This window comes from Heteronotia binoei, chromosome 2 (genome assembly GCF_032191835.1).
Source record: "Heteronotia binoei isolate CCM8104 ecotype False Entrance Well chromosome 2, APGP_CSIRO_Hbin_v1, whole genome shotgun sequence".
In the NCBI taxonomy this organism is placed as follows: Eukaryota; Metazoa; Chordata; class Lepidosauria; order Squamata; family Gekkonidae; genus Heteronotia; species Heteronotia binoei.
In genome coordinates, this window is record NC_083224.1 from 62,049,715 (window position 1) to 62,065,695 (window position 15,981).

The window sequence follows — 15,981 nt, forward strand, 5'->3', positions numbered from 1 at the left end:
ACCAACTTCCTTAGAAATTCTGTATGACAGTAACAGAACACTGCTATCCATGTCCAACTGGAGGCTAACTACATTTTATACAGTTATTGGGTTATGACCAGGTCCAGCTCTGCCATCAGGATTTTCAATCAGATGTGCATGTTTAACTCAGTTCCCAGGTACACAGGAGCCTGATTCAAATTGGGACTTAAACTCTCTCCCTTGCACCATTTTCTGGCTTCAGATGGTCCAAGGTCACTATTTGATCTGTATAAGAAACCCATTAGTATACATGGAAACCCCCAATGGAGTAAATGTTCCAAGTCAGGAAAACAGTGTGGGAAGTACCTTCTTCCAATGCACTGTGGTCTTCACCTGCTCCATGCATTAATTCCTTGTAGGAAATTTATAGCACACATCTGATTGAAAGTCTTGTGATGGATCCACACACTGCCCAAGATGAGTGTAACATGTAGCTTGCTTGCTTCCTTCACTGCTCAAAGACCTCTTTCCCTCCCTCCCCTTAGGATATCTATGGGAGCCTAAGTCACATATGTTGCCAGATTGGGATTCTTCCATTTTCATCAGATCAGGCAGCTGGCTCCCTATCTCTCCCTCCCAGCAGAGCTACAGTGACCCATGCAATGACCACCTCCAGGCTGAACTACTGCAACTCACTCTAATCAGGATTACCTTTGAGTCTGATCTGGAAACTTCACATGGTCCAGAATGCAGCAGTTTGTATTCTGTCAGAAACACCATTAAAAGCACACATATATCCAGTGTTCCATCAGCTGCACTGGCTTCCAGTTGAATATCAGATCAAGTTCAAGATTTTTGGTTTTGACATTTAAGGCCCTTTGTGGTCTGGGACCAGCATACCTTCAGGATGTCTCTCCTGGTATGTCCCCAGAAGAGCATTGTGGTCAACGGACCAAGATCTGCTGGTGGCCCTTAGCCCCAAGGATGTCGGCCTAGTCTCAACCAAAAAAGGCTCTGGTGCTGGCCTGGTGGAACACTCCCCCTAAGATCCTGTCCCTTTGGGACTTTTGCTTAATGGAGATATTCCACCAAAATGGAGACTGAGGCTTGGTTGAGGCAGTGGAGATAAAATTGTTTTGGCCTCCCTATCCCTGCACAGCTTGTTTGCTTTCTATGTGCAATCTATTTTGCCCTTGTCTGTCCATCAGCACTAATTGTCATCCACCCGCACATATGTGGGGAACCTATATGGAAGCAATCCAATATTCTATAACTGTTGATGTCGTCAATTGTTATAATTGTATCACTGGTATTAATTGATGTTTTATTGTTGTTTATTGCTTGGGTTGATGTACTAGAAGCTGGATTATATGTTCATTATTTGTCGTAACCTGCCCTGGGCCTGCTTGCAGGGTAGGACAGGGCAGACGTTAAATGATAAATAAATAAAGAAAAGCAGCAATGTGGAGCAAAGTAGAGCTCCAAAATCGTTTCCACAAATCCATCTTAAAATCTGCTTCTTCTGCAATTTTTAAAATATTTGCTGATTATGTGGTGGGAATATTTGATATTTAATTTCTGTGTTTGATATGTGATAGTTCCATGTTTGATTTCATTCTTTCATATTTGATGATAACATGAAACAACATTTAGAACCTAACAATTTGTGCTAGAATTATGACTATATGTTAGGGTTGCCAATCCCCAATTGGGGCAGGGGAAAAGCCCAAAGGCATTCACGTCAAGCCAGCCTCCAATAAAGAAATTCAATATTTTATGTTGCAATTCATTTGTAAGAAAATACAATGTTATATAAAGTGCAAAAGTAAACCACATCTGAACAAACAATTCATATACTTATAGTTGACAGTCTATTCTTTAAAACTGAGATCTCGGGAAGTGGTAAGGTGAGCCGTGAAAGTAGAGTCCAATGCTCCAAATCTTCTTTTAGCCAGTGTAGAGGTTGGAAGCAGCAAGGCACAAGATCGCAACAGGGATGCGCATAATGCCCTGTTTCACATGAGGCTTCAACGAGCTGCATGAATAGAAAGTTAAAACTCACTAGCAACATTATAAATACCAAAATTTCATGATACAAGCCATAATCATTATACATACCTTCAAAACAAATTGAAATAATTCATACGGTAGACCAACACTCCAACATTCTACAGACAGACAACAGCATAAAGTGATCGACCAGAATGCACTTATAAACAACAGGTGTTATCCATTACAACTTTTCTTAAAATGATAGACAAAAAATCTACAGTGGCACTCCTAATACATAGTATACTATAACATTACAATTAGAAAATTATTTTACAAAAAGCATGAAAAGTCCCAGTCACTATTTAACCCATTGGGCATCAAAGAATTGAATTTAAAAACCCAACACATTTCCTGCTTTAACAGCCATTTGTTCATGTCTACTTTTCCATGAAACCAAGCATGAAACTTTTCTAGAACAAAAAATCTCAAATCATTAGGGTGATGTGTAAATTGTCAAAAATGTTCAACAAGGGGAGCCTCAGAAACAAAATTTTCTGTGTGTACATTTATGTCCTTGTTTAAAAATATAATGCGGAAGCACAAGATGTGCGGTCTGCACTCGCATTTTGGAACATAAATCTCACGTAAACATTTTTGTTTCTGAGGCTCCCAATTCTATGAGCCCCAAAAGAAGGTGCCCCTTTCCTTCATTATTTCCAAAGGAGGGAAGGCATTTAAAAGGTGTCCAGTCCCTTTAAGTGTGATGGCCAGAACTCCCTTCAGAGTTCAATTATGCTTGTCACAACCTTGCTCCTGGCTCCACCCCCAATGTCTCCTGGCTCCACCCCCAAAGTCCCCAGCTATTTCTTGAATTGGACCTGGCAACCCTAGTTTCAGGACTAGACAAGCAGCTTCCTGTTCAATCACCCCTTGATCTCAGCAGTTAATACTCTAGAGAGTAACCAGGCCTCAGATTCAGCAGGAGCTCACAGGAGTACAGCTCCTGAACCTTTCTGACAGCTCCCCCTCTTCCTTCCCACCTACCTTGTCCATTGAATAGTAGGTGTAGCTGCATAACAATCCCTGGATTAGGCATGGGCAGCCAGTCAGCCACCAGGGGCTTTGCCATGCCCCCAGCAGCCCTCATTAATCCCTGTAGAAGCCCACGCCATCCTTTCTCCACTTCTTATGTGATTTTGGGTGGCGGGTGGCTTGCTGGCCTTTTTATTTGTTTCTCTCAATGCTTACTGCTTTGGTATTATTAAAATGACACAGAACAAAAGTCACTGGAGATAACAGAATGCTCAAATTTATTCTGTATTTTATCCCATGATTTTAATATTGCAGGGGGGACAATCATCATTCTTAATCTGTATAGGTCTTCTTATTTTAGCTATTCAGTTTAAAAACCTTTCTGGCAAGTGTTTCCAGATTTCTCCTCCTGCAGTTTGAAACTAATCTATCAATGCAAACAGATGCAAAGCATAAAAATAATATTAGGCATAGAAATACTTACATTCTGGCAGTTAACCTATAAAACACTTCACTTTACTTTCACTGCTTTAGCATTCCAAATAGCATAACAGTTTGCATCTTAATAAATTGAGTGGTATAGTCAACATGCATATGAAAACATGAAGCTATCTTACGCAGAATCAGACTATTGGTCTATTGGTCTATCAAAGTCAGTATTGTCTATTCCAGGGGTGGCCAAACTTGGCTTGGGAGCCACATGTGACTCTTTTATACATATTGTGTGATTCTTGAAGCCCCCCGTCCACTGCCCCATCAGCTGGTTTGGAGAAGGCATTTTTCTCTTTAAATCACTTCTCCAAGCCAAGTCAGGCTTTTAAAGTTAAAGTTGCTTGCTTTCCACCTCCCCTCCCTCCCCATCTTCCTTCCTTCCTTCCTTCCTTCCTTCCTTCCTTCCTTCCTTCCTTCCTTCCTTCCTTCCTTCCTTCCTTCCTTCCTTCCTTCCTTCCAAATATCTTACATTTATTCTATGTGGCTCTTACATTAAGCAAGTTTGGCCACCCCTGGTCTATTCTGATTTGCCACAACTTTGAGATGGCCTACCTGACAGGGTGGTAATGAAAGAAGGGAGAATTATAAACACTCCTCAAAACTTCTTGAAGGAAGGTAGGATATAAATGTAACAAATATTGATGGGCATCAATTGTATTGGGAGAGTTCTAAAAAGACAAACCAATTTAGCAAGACATCCAAACTTGATAATTTTTAAACCATCAAAACTTGATAATTAGTTTCCATACATTTAAATAATCCTTCTTTTTCCATATCCCCACAGAATGTCTTGATTTTTCAAGCAAGCCTGCACAATGTAATTTCAGCGGTCACACCTGGAAAACTTATAAACTTCTTCAGGAACATGCTGGAGAGAAACCTTTAGCAGTGCTGGAAAATGTAATGTCACTGTGGTTGCTGTTTCAAAGGAACACAGTTTGTCCTATTGCAATCTTACCTCACCCTGGACACCTCAGCAGTTTGCTTGACCTTCTGTTCTTCATTGTTTTCTAAAAAAAGATAATAAAGTACAGTTATAGTAAAAGTTTTGGGTATTCTCAGGTATATACTTGTGAAGTGCTTTGAAATTTTAGAGTATTATTATACAAATATGAAGTATTATTGGTCTTCCTTCTTACATCAGAGGTGGCTTTTGTTCATTTTTCTGTTAATTTGTCTTATACTAAAACTCAAAAAAGTGAGGTTCTGGTACTGTGCATAATTATTTGAATTTAATTCATTTGTTAGTGGGTTAAATACAGACTGTAGACTAAATATTCTTTAATTGCTTTGCAACCATAGTAAATGTATTTTACTACTACTAAATGTGTGCTTTGTGATGGTATGGGATGGACACTGACATTTCTAAATAACCAAATGCCAGCAAAATGTAACTAATGCACAACAAATGTATGTTCCCCTGAAATAACTGAATAACAACCATGTATTTATCCCACCATGCAACTTTCACCTTAAAAGACAATTACAGGGCAATCCTTAACTGACTTACATTCTTCTAAATGTAACTCTTATTAGGATTGCCTTGTGTGACACTAATATTCATTCTTTCATTCTCCAGGGTCTTCTTTCTAATTTAAGTCATGCTTTCTCTAGCAGTTTCAAAGAAGGAGAGGTGGGAATCATTTATTACAGAAAGGAGCCTGACCCATGTGAAATTACTCTAGAAACCAGGCTTTTAAATATGATAATAGCTGTATAGAAGGTGAATGAAATGATGAGTGTTTTCTGCATGGCGTTGTCTTCCCTCTACTTCTTTTGGCTTCTTATCATGCTGGTTTTGTATAAACTGAAGGGAATGTATAAAGTTTCTTCTCCAAGTTTTTTGTGTTTAACTCTAGTTCGATTAAACACTTATGGATGTGTACAAAGTGAAAAATGGGGTTATGAGAGGTTAATGCTTTAATGCTTTTAATAACTCTTTTAGCCACATGGCTGCATTTTGTCAAATAAAGCATGGAGCTGTCCCAGCAGGAGAAGTACAGATAGGAACAAACTAACTAATGCCTTCCCCCAAAGTGTGGGAGGGGGGGACTGTTACATGTTGAGTAGAAAGATGTGGGCTGGTAATGAACTGAATATACTTAACAAAGATTTAAGCCTTTACATGGTTTAAGCCAAGAGGAATTACTAATGATTTTGGCCAGAAAACTTGTGCAGCAAGGTCTAGGAAGCAATAAGTGGTACTCAGACACTCTCACATGGCCACACAGTACAGTTAACCTAGATAATTTCCTTTTTTCATTATAAAATCAACATCAATTTTACTCTGTCAAGGAAAAACAAATATTCCAGGAGACTATGATTGTGATTGATTGGAAAGTATCCTTCTCCATCCTCAAAGGGACTGCAAGGTTTCTGAATGTCTTCCTCAGGACTTTTTTCTGGAAAAAGCTCAGCAGGAACACATTTGCATACTAGGCAACACCCCCTGACATCACCATTGTTTCACACAGGACTTTTTGCAGGAAAAGCCCAGCAGGAATTCAATTGCATAATAGGTCACACTCCCTGACACCAAGCCAGACGGAACCTGCGTTCCTGCTAAAAAAAAAAAAAGCCCTGAGATGCTTGCCAACTAACTGATGCTTGCCAATTAACTTTACAATGCTTTACAGTTTTATGATGATGCTATATAACTAACAGATGCTTTACAATTAACTGAACACATGAAATTGCCTTATACTGAATCAGTATTGTCTACTCAGTATTGTCTACTCTGACATGCAGTGATTCTCAGAGAGAGGTCTTTTATATCACCCGCTACCTGATCCTTTAAACTTGAAATGCTGTGAATTTTTGCATGCACAGGAGATCCTGCTTTCCGAGTATCTTGGAGAAACAGATTCACCACAAAGTAACAATGACTTTTTTTAACATGTGAATCATTAATAATTTACTGTAGTATGTCATCCAGAAATATTGTGACCAGAAATACCCTCAATGACCAATTACAACAACATTAGGTAATCGAGATACATATTAAAGTTAAATCTGACTTCTTACCACAGTGGTTACTGATGTAGAGAAAGCATCACCATTCAGAAACTAGCCATTCTTTTTTTCCTAGTACTGATTCTCTGAACTATTACTTCTGAGCCTGCTTCGGCGGGGAGGGGAGGGTATAAATAAAAATTTATTATTATTATTATTACATCATTTTCCAAACCCTATGTGGTTTCTTTTTAAAGAAAACTAACAGCATGCATGTGCAATAGATTGGGAGTTAAAAAGCTGAAGGAGCAGTTCCTGATACAAGGATGTCCTTATTAGAATTCAACCACTTATAATGGTTGCAAGATTAGGGTTGGAAAGTTTTATTCTCTGCAATTTAGCTAAAACAAAGCAATTCTCTGGAATCCTAATATGGTTTGAATTCTCAACGCTGAAATTATATTTATAGACGTTTATGTACACACACACATATGGCAAGCTGTATTGGCAATGACTCACCTACCCTCCCAGCTCAGCAGCTGCGCGTCACCCAATCTCGATGGACAGCAACCCCACCCTCCAGCCCCAGGACAGACAAGGAATGGACCACTGGGGAAGCTGTCTTCAAGTCCTATTAGCCTGTCCCACCAGGTCCTCCATTTTCCCTCAGTGGCTGTTGCTAGGCAACCATAGCATTCCAAGCTTGGTTCTGTCAGTAAAAGGCATGGGGAGGCCCTTTCCAGGCCTATTTTGGCCTTTGAGGGAGAACTCATTGGACCAGTCTTGGCTAGGGTTGCCAGCTCTAGGTTGGTGAGAAATTCCTGGATATTTTGTGGTGGAGTCTAAGAGAGTCAGAGTTTGGGGAGGGGAGAGGACTCAGCTAAACAGAGTCCACCCTCCACCCTTCTGCAAGAGGAGAGAGATCTGTTGTCTGGAGTTCAGTTATAATCCCAGTTCTTCAGCCTCCATCTGGAGGTTGGCTACCCTAGTCCTGCCAGCACACCCTGGGTGGATTGATGCCACCTGACTGGTATGACTTAACTAGGTCTGGCTGCTTGCTACTATTCAGCAGCAGCAGCACCCCCCCACACACCAATAACAGCAAGAGTGGCATAGCAGTTAACGCTTCAGAGCAGGATCTACCAGACCCAGGTTCTTGCTGTGGAAACTGATTGGGTGATTTTTGAACCAGTCACAGACTTGCAGTCTAACCTACCTCACAGGCAGGGCTCACTTTGTAGCAGGAACTCCTTTGCATATGGCTATTCTTACAGGGCCTACTGTAAGCTTTTGAAGGATTGGCTACATCAGGGTGTGTGGCCTAATATGCAAAGGAGCTCCTGCTACAAAGTGAGCCCTGCTCACAGGGTTGTTGAGTAGACCAAAAGGAGAGAGGAGAATGATGTAAACTGCTTTGATCCCCACTGTGGAGAAAAACTGTCCTTTTCCTAGATAGATGCTTCAGGGAGAGGGGAGGAGATGGAAAGCTGAAGTCAGGGGGCAGATGAAAGAAGGTTGATGGTTGGCTGGGAAGGAGATAAGATTGCCAACTCCAGGTTGGAAAATTCCTGGAGATTTGGGGTGTGGAAACTGGAAAGGGTGATGTTTGAGGATGGGTGGGATCTCAGGTACAATGTCATGGACTCCACTCTCCAAACAAGCCATTTCCTCCTGGGGAATCATTGTTGCCAATCTCCAGGTGAAGGCTGGAGTTTACTCAGAATTACAACTGCTCTCCTGATGGCAAGAGAAAACTTCCCCTAGATAAAATGGCTGCTTTGCAGGGTGGACTCCATGTCATTATTCCCTTCCAGCAGTTTAAAAAAACCCTCAACTTGTAAGATTAAAATGCATGTCCAAGTTTCAGAGGAAAAATGCTTAGGTGGGGAACCAATAATGGAGAAACAGTGGTTCAGGAATAGGCTGAAGATCCTTCCTACCACCAAAACAAAATAAAAAGATAGGGGGAAAGGCATCAGGATTTCACTACACACATCTGCCACTTGCTTAGTCTCAGGGATTTAATAGTGGCATAAGCCATATGAGTGTCAAACCTTCCCTTTCTGGGTAAGGTCATAGAGCGGGCGGTGGCGACTCAGCTGCAGGGATTTCTGGAGGACACTTCCGCACTGGATCCATTCCATTCCGGCTTCCGGCCAGGTCACGGGATGGAGACAGTTCTGGTCGCTCTCATGGACGATCTTATGCGACATCTGGATCAGGGCGGCTCTGCAGTGCTGTTGTTATTAGACCTGTCAGCCGCTTTTGATATGGTTGACCATCAGCTTCTGACTAGCCACCTTACCGAAGTGGGGATTCAGGGATCTGCCTTGCAGTGGCTGATTTCCTTTCTCCAAGATCGGGGACAAAGGGTGGTGATAGGGAAGGAAGCATCCCAGAGGCACTCTCTTAGTTGTGGGGTGCCGCAGGGAGCGGTCCTATCCCCGATGCTACTTAATATCTATATGCGCCCCCTTGCCCAGATTGTCAGGAGGTATGGACTGGGTTGCCATCAATATGCGGATGACACCCAGCTCTACCTATTGATGGGTGGCCAGTCTGACTGTACCCTGGAAAATCTAGACCTGGCATTACAAGCCGTGGCCTCTTGGCTCAGACTGAGTCAGCTGAAGTTGAATCCGACGAAGGCGGAGGTTCTTTACCTGGGTCGGGGCGGTCCAGGGAGAGAGATCCAGCTGCCGGCCCTTGACGGGGTGCCACTGATACTGGTCCCCAAGGTCAAGAGCTTAGGCGTGCTCCTTGAGTCCTCCCTTACAATGGAGGCTCAGATGGCAGCCACTGTTAGAGCTGCCTTTTTCCATCTTTGGCAAGTGCGGCAGCTGGCCCCTTACCTGGAGCGCAACGACTTAGCGACGGTAATCCATGCTACGGTCACCTCAAGAATAGATCACTGTAATGCTCTCTACATGGGCTACCCCTGACGCTAACCCGGAGACTACAACTAGTGCAGAACGCTGCGGCGCGGCTGTTAATGGGGCTACCATGACAGGAGCACATTCAGCCAGTGCTGAGAGAGCTGCACTGGTTGCCTGTTGTGTTCCGAGTTCGCTTCAAGGTGTTGGTATTAACCTTTAAAGCCCTATATGGTCAGGGACCTGCCTATCTACGGGACCGCCTTTCCCCATATATCCCCCAGAGAGCACTGCGATCAGGGACAAAAAATCTGCTGTCTGCCCCTGGCCCAAAAGAAGCCAAGCTATGCATAACAAGATCTAGGGCTTTCTCGGTGGCAGCACCAGAACTCTGGAACACCCTCCCAGAAGCTATAAGGGCCCTGCGGGATTTGTCGGCGTTCCGCAGGGCCTGTAAGACCGAACTGTTTAAACAGGCTTTTGTGGTTGATTGAAAATGGGCTGCCACCGGACATCCCACAGAATGCTGGCGAGCATAGGCAGAAGTCAATACCGCCTAGATTGGACTGAGACAGCGCTAATAGTTTTAAATTGATAAGTAAATTATGGTTTTATATGTTTTATTGAATTGATTGTTTTTATGATGTTGTGAGCCGCCCTGAGTCCGCTTGCGGAGAGGGCGGGATATAAATGTAAAGTAATAAATAAATAAATAAATAAATAAATAAATAAATAAATAAATAAATAAATAGCTAGCTAGCTAGCTAACAAACAAACAATGTAATACTATGTAAAGGTTATATTTGGGAGTTGAGTCCTTTTGAACTGGCTAGAATTTTCTCCTGAAAAAACATGCAAATAATCAGTCTGTCAGAATGTTTATTTTTAAAAATTTGGAGGGGGTTATATGAATATTGTTTTAAAATGTAAAATACAGATATTCATAGTAGTTTGGGTAGCATTTATGTTCAATTTATAGAGAAAGAAAATGAACAACCAAAAACTGTTTTCAGCATCACTTGTGCAAACAGGACAATAATTCTTTGCAGAGATCCTGGAGTTTAATAATAGCCTATTCTAATAATGTAGCCAACACCCTTTTGGTAGAACACTGAAGGAAACCAGCAGAGATATGGGTCTGTGGTTTAACTCTGAACAGTCTGATAGCATTTTTCTTTGTTCTAAGCTACTTTTAAACTGGCAGCATTTAAGCGGCTTCCTTGAATTTTTTTTTTTTAGTGTAGGAGTTCAACAGAACAAAGTCCTTTTCCAAAACAGCTTACATTTTAAACAGAAAAACTGCTGCCCTAGAACTCCTGGAAATGCAGTTGCACAATAGCCAAATATCACCCAATTGCCATAACCAATGGGCACCTTAGCTAGTGAAAGTGTCACAATTTGAACAGCCAGGATTTCAAAACTGCATTGTAATCGTTAGCACACTTTTTGGTATGTTTTATTAAAACACTCATAAAATGTCAGTTTGTTGTGATTTTCCATGGCAAATTCATCATCCTTATCTCAGAGTTGGGAAAAGTGCAGAGGAGGGCAACCAAGATAATTAGGGGGGTTAGAGGACTTTTTCTATGAGGAAAGGCTGAAGAGCCTCATACTTTTCAGTTTAAAAGTGATGACTAAGGGGGGACATGATAGAAGCTTATGAAATTATGCATGGAGTGGAGAGAGTTAACAAAGAGAACTTTTCCTCCGTCTCCCAAAATACTAGAACTTAAGAGCATCCAATGAAGTTGATGGACAGTAGATTCAGGACAGACAAAAGGAAATACAGAGTGATTAAAATGCAGATGATGTAGTGATGGTCACAGGAATAAACAGCTTTAAAGGGGAATTAAATAGATTCATGGTGACTGAGGGGAACTTCAACATTCATAATTATGGTTTTAACTTATTATGTAAATGTTTTAAGTTGAATTGTGTGAATTGAAATGTTGTGAGCCGCCCTGAGCCACTTCGGTGGGAAGGGCGGGGTATAAGTCTAGATATAAATAAATAAATAAAATAAATTCAGAGGACTGTGTTTATATATAGAACACTGAAGGAAACCAGCAGCAATTAGGGCTTGTGATTTAACTCATATATATGAAAAAGCTGTAGGTGTGCAACAGTATGTTACAGTATGTTTAAAATATAACAGTTCCTGCAGCACACAAAATGAAAGGCTGTTTGCTGCAGGATGTCTTTGTTTTCATGCATAAGCATTTTTGCATCATCTAGGTGAATTAAGAGTCCAGCAGCACCTTCTGCTCAGACAGAAAATTGGGAGTGGGGAGGAGATGAAGCCAACACTAAAATCATATTCCCCACAGGGCCACTGGCAGAAGGGAATGGGTGTGTGTGTAAAATTTGGGGGGGGGGGGCAAAGCTGGAGGGCCTTTCAGCATGTAATAAGAGAACACCTAGAGATCTCCTATTTACAATTGATCTCCAGATAACCAAAATTATTTCCCCTGGAGAAAATGGCTGATTTGGAGGGTGGATTCTATGGCATTATATGCTGCTTAGGTTCCTCTACTCCTCAAAACCCACCCTCCCCAGGCTTCACCCCCAAAATCTCCAGGTATTTCTCAACCCAGAGCTTGCAATCTATCCACACTAGGGAGAAAGATGAGATAATAAATAAATAAATAAATAAATAAATAAATAAATAAATAAATAAATAAATAAATAAATAAATGGTTTTTAAAAAAACCAAACAAACAGATGGACAGACAGGCTGATGATTATTTTATTACTATGGATTAATGTTAACAGCAAGTCAAGTGATTTATTTGTTATGTGATTTGGTTTGGATCAAGGTCATGGGGGGAGGTAGAATCTCCATTGCAAGCAAGGTCCTGGACACAGAGGAGGAGCAAGATCAGGGCTGGTCACATCCCCAGTGGTTCTTCCTGTTCCCCCAGCACTTTGGCTGTCATTGTGAAAGTATGGAAGATGGGACTAGCCAAGTGAAACAGACAGGAGATGTCTTCCCTCTAGTTCATCCTGCACATTTAAAGGAAGGTGGGACAATTATAAGAAGCCATCTCCCAAACTCCAAAATAGAGAAGGTGGCTTGCCAGGGAAAGATATCAGAAAATTGGGACTGTCTCTGTTAAATAGGGACAGTTACACATGATAACCAGTCATCTAAATGCTCTATTTCAGTCAGTCTTGGAAAGAATGTTTATGAAGCTGTAGAAGTTGTTGTATGTCAATAGGATTATGCATATGAACAAGTAGTTCAATAATTGTTGGCACTGTGACTTTTCCAAGAGCATACCAGATGTATGTATCTATGATAAGATTAAGCATTACTGGAAATCAACATTAGAACCATCACCCAAGATAAAAAGTTTTCTTTAAGTGTTTAACTGCAGTCAGATATAAGTGGGTGCTGGACTGAAGCAAAAGAACAAAATTTGAATCCAGTGGCACCTTTAAGACTAACAAAATTTTATTCAAGGTATAAGCTTTTGTATGACCCCAAAATTAAACTTTTTTGGTCTTAAAGGTGCCATTGGACTCAAACTTTGTTATAACTGCAGTTAAATAGTTATTAATGGACAAAGAAAGAGTAAGATATGTTGAACTTGTGGGGATGGTTATGACAAATATAGCATACATATGGTTAAAAATTTTAAATCAGTAACTTTATTTTCAAATATATATAGTCACAAAGATAATGCTTATGAACTGACCATTAACAACAAATGAGAGACAACTGACTGCTCGGTGAAAGGTAAGTGTTTCTGGTATTTGAAAATGTGTCAAATTGATGTGAAACTTCAGGAGATACACTGTCTTTGTTAACTTATTAACATATTCCAAATTGTCTGTACTTTCTGTATTTCCTTTTACAAATAAAATATAAATACAAACAACTGTTGAGGGATCAAAAACTCAAATGGTGATTTTTGGCAGAGACTGAATGATTTTTAAATGGCAACGAGCTTCACTAATTAGACCAAACTGAAAATCTCATTGAACAAAGTCAAATCAGACATCAAGGACACCAAATATCACTAACAGGGCCTTCTCTTAGCAAATAAGTAACAAAGAATCCAGTCAGCATAACAGAATGTCTGCTTTTTTAAAAAAAAACTTGAGTAGGGGGTATTTACTATGAAAAGGGACAAATAAGAAAAACAGATAAGATGACATATTGACGAATCTCAGCCTGGAATTCATTAAACACTTTTTAAGGTGGTGTTTAAATAGATAACCAGGGCCTGTCAGGTCAAGGATAGGAGTACATGTGCCATGCAAATACACTAGTTCAACAGTCCAGACATTTACAATGCAGTAGGCATAGGAAACCAGACATAATCCTATTAACTTCATGAATTAGTATTGGAATAAATTTGATCTTTTGGGGGGTGGAGGGAAATAATAGTTCGGAAGAGTACACCATTGTTGCTTGGGAGTCCCCAGTGGAGTGTCTGTGAGCACCATGGTGGCCACAAAGAGTAGTTAGAAAGTGAGTGGGGTCTGGTGGGGCTCTTGCCTAACAGGGTTTCTGAGTGGCTATTGGAGATCTGATTGGCTGTGCAAAATTAAATAACATTGTTTCAGTAGCAGCTGCCACCACTGTTTACTTTATTCTCATTCCTCTTCCCCTGTGTGTCTTTTAAGCTATCCCTGGATAAGGCCCATTTCTTGCATAAATATGTCCTAGGAGGCAGACATCAGTGCTCATTGAAGACTACAAGAAAGATGACATGGGTCATTTATTTCTAAGATACCTAACCTTTAAATAATTCCTGGGCTCCAACTCAAGACTTTCTTAGGATATACACACAAAAATCACCAAACAGTGATGATGCCAATCTATTCTAATTTATATAGGGGCTATTTTGTTTATAAATGGCTACGTGGCAAGCAATACTCCAAGTTGTGGAGTCTTGTGAGCAAAAATTTTACTTTGTGAGCTACTGGCATTAAAGTTGTAAGCTTCAGTGTAAATTAGTTTGCTCTGGGACCATTTTCCCTGAGCTAAGACAAAAATGTATGAGCCACAGGCTAAAAAACTGTGAGCTAACTCACACTAACTCAGCTTAGAGGGAACACTGGTGGCAAGCCTCAGGCTCAACTCTGGGCACTTCCCATGAATCCTGGAAAGCCACTACTCATTACAATACTCAGTAGTATGTTAGATGGGCCAGCCTGGTATATAAGGCAGCATGTAAGTGGTTTGTTAAAATCCAGTTCAGACCTGCATTTTAATAAGCCATGATAGGATGATACCTGTCATGGGCAGAGCTATGACAACTACTTGAGATGCAGAAAAGAAAATCTTAGAAAAAAACATAAAATAAAGGTTGAACTCACAGTAAGACTCTGCCTTCATACTTGCAATCAGCTTAACTCACCAGCCTTTATGTACAGAAGAATCCTAATTATTGCCCCTACTTACTGTTCTTGCCTTATCTCCTGCACCTGTGCTACTGTTAAGTGGCATATGGAATTTAAGTGCTACTGTTAAGTGGCTACCTGTGGGATTCCCTGTTCCGAGCTGTGCCAGGATGCTGCCTGGTCAAGCCAACAGGACTTCTTTAAACAAAAAGTGTGAGAATGACCACCAGAAAAATGACACTTTATAAAATTAAAGCAACAGTGTCTGCAATGTATTTCTTTGACCTTTGTACAGGAAAAATAGATTCTCCCAAGTTTTCTGAGAAACATCCAATTGTTTAGAAAATGCATTTTTTGGTCACAGAAAGTCATTCACAAAACATGAACTATTTGTACACAATCTCACTGAACTGGAAAACTGTCAGAGCTATCTTTCAGCAGGATATTTGCCACAGAATTTCCTCAGAGGCTGCTGCAAAAGATGACAGCACTAGTGCAGAGTGAGATTCGTTTATAATTTCTTGTTTATTGTTGGGATAATAATGGTTTATAAGAAACATTCCTTACATCATTGCGCTCATCATGGCGCTCCCGTGAAAGAGCCACACTCAGATGACTGTATTTAGAAATCCACAAAATAAGGAAGCATATTGGATGGGAGATATATAGTGTTATTCTGACAGTGTTTGGTGGAAGATGATCTCTTCTTCAGTTCAGCTCAAGCCAGAGACTTCCATGGGTTTTATGGTACAATGAAGAGAAAGCTCTATTGTCCTCAGGGAGATTTGCAGTCAAGTAAATATACATGTGGTCTGCTATCCCTTTATTCCAAGGCAGTTCTATATTACATAATTTTTAGCAGGTTATAAGTCACAGTTGTCCAGCGAGGGTGAAAGAACAGAGCAGACGTAAAGGAATGCACGCCAACTGGTCCATTTGTGTTAAATAATTAGGGTTGCCAACAAGCCTTGAGAAAAACGTTCTGTCTTCAGTAATGACAGGATGTATGGAAATGGTCTGAGGTAGTACAGTCCCTCCTATCATCTCATTGTACTTCATGTGAGAGCATGCATTTTTGTGGACAAAGGTTAGAATTTGATCAACACTTTCTTCAGAGTACACCCCAATGAATAAAATGGTACAAAAGAGCAAGATTCCAATAGCACCTTAAAGACTAACAAGATTTGTGGCAGGGTATGAGCTTTCACTGAGCAATGACTCACAAAAGCTCATACCCTACCACGAATTTTGCTAGTCTTTAAGGCACTACTGGATTCTTGCTCTTTTTCTGCTGCTACAGACAGGTTGACATGGTTGCCCGTCTTGC

General features: G+C 40.7%; 1 long non-coding RNA gene across 1 annotated transcript; it reads right to left on the minus strand.

The window, feature by feature from the left end:
* Positions 1–1,718: 1,718 nt before the first annotated feature.
* LOC132566292 (uncharacterized) lies at positions 1,719–14,745 on the minus strand. Its single transcript, XR_009555053.1, has 4 exons — positions 14,631–14,745; positions 4,436–4,487; positions 4,030–4,145; positions 1,719–1,996 (listed from the first exon to the last, which is right to left on the minus strand). It is a non-coding gene; the product is annotated as an uncharacterized LOC132566292 (long non-coding RNA).
* Between the last annotated feature and the right edge of the window lie 1,236 nt (positions 14,746–15,981).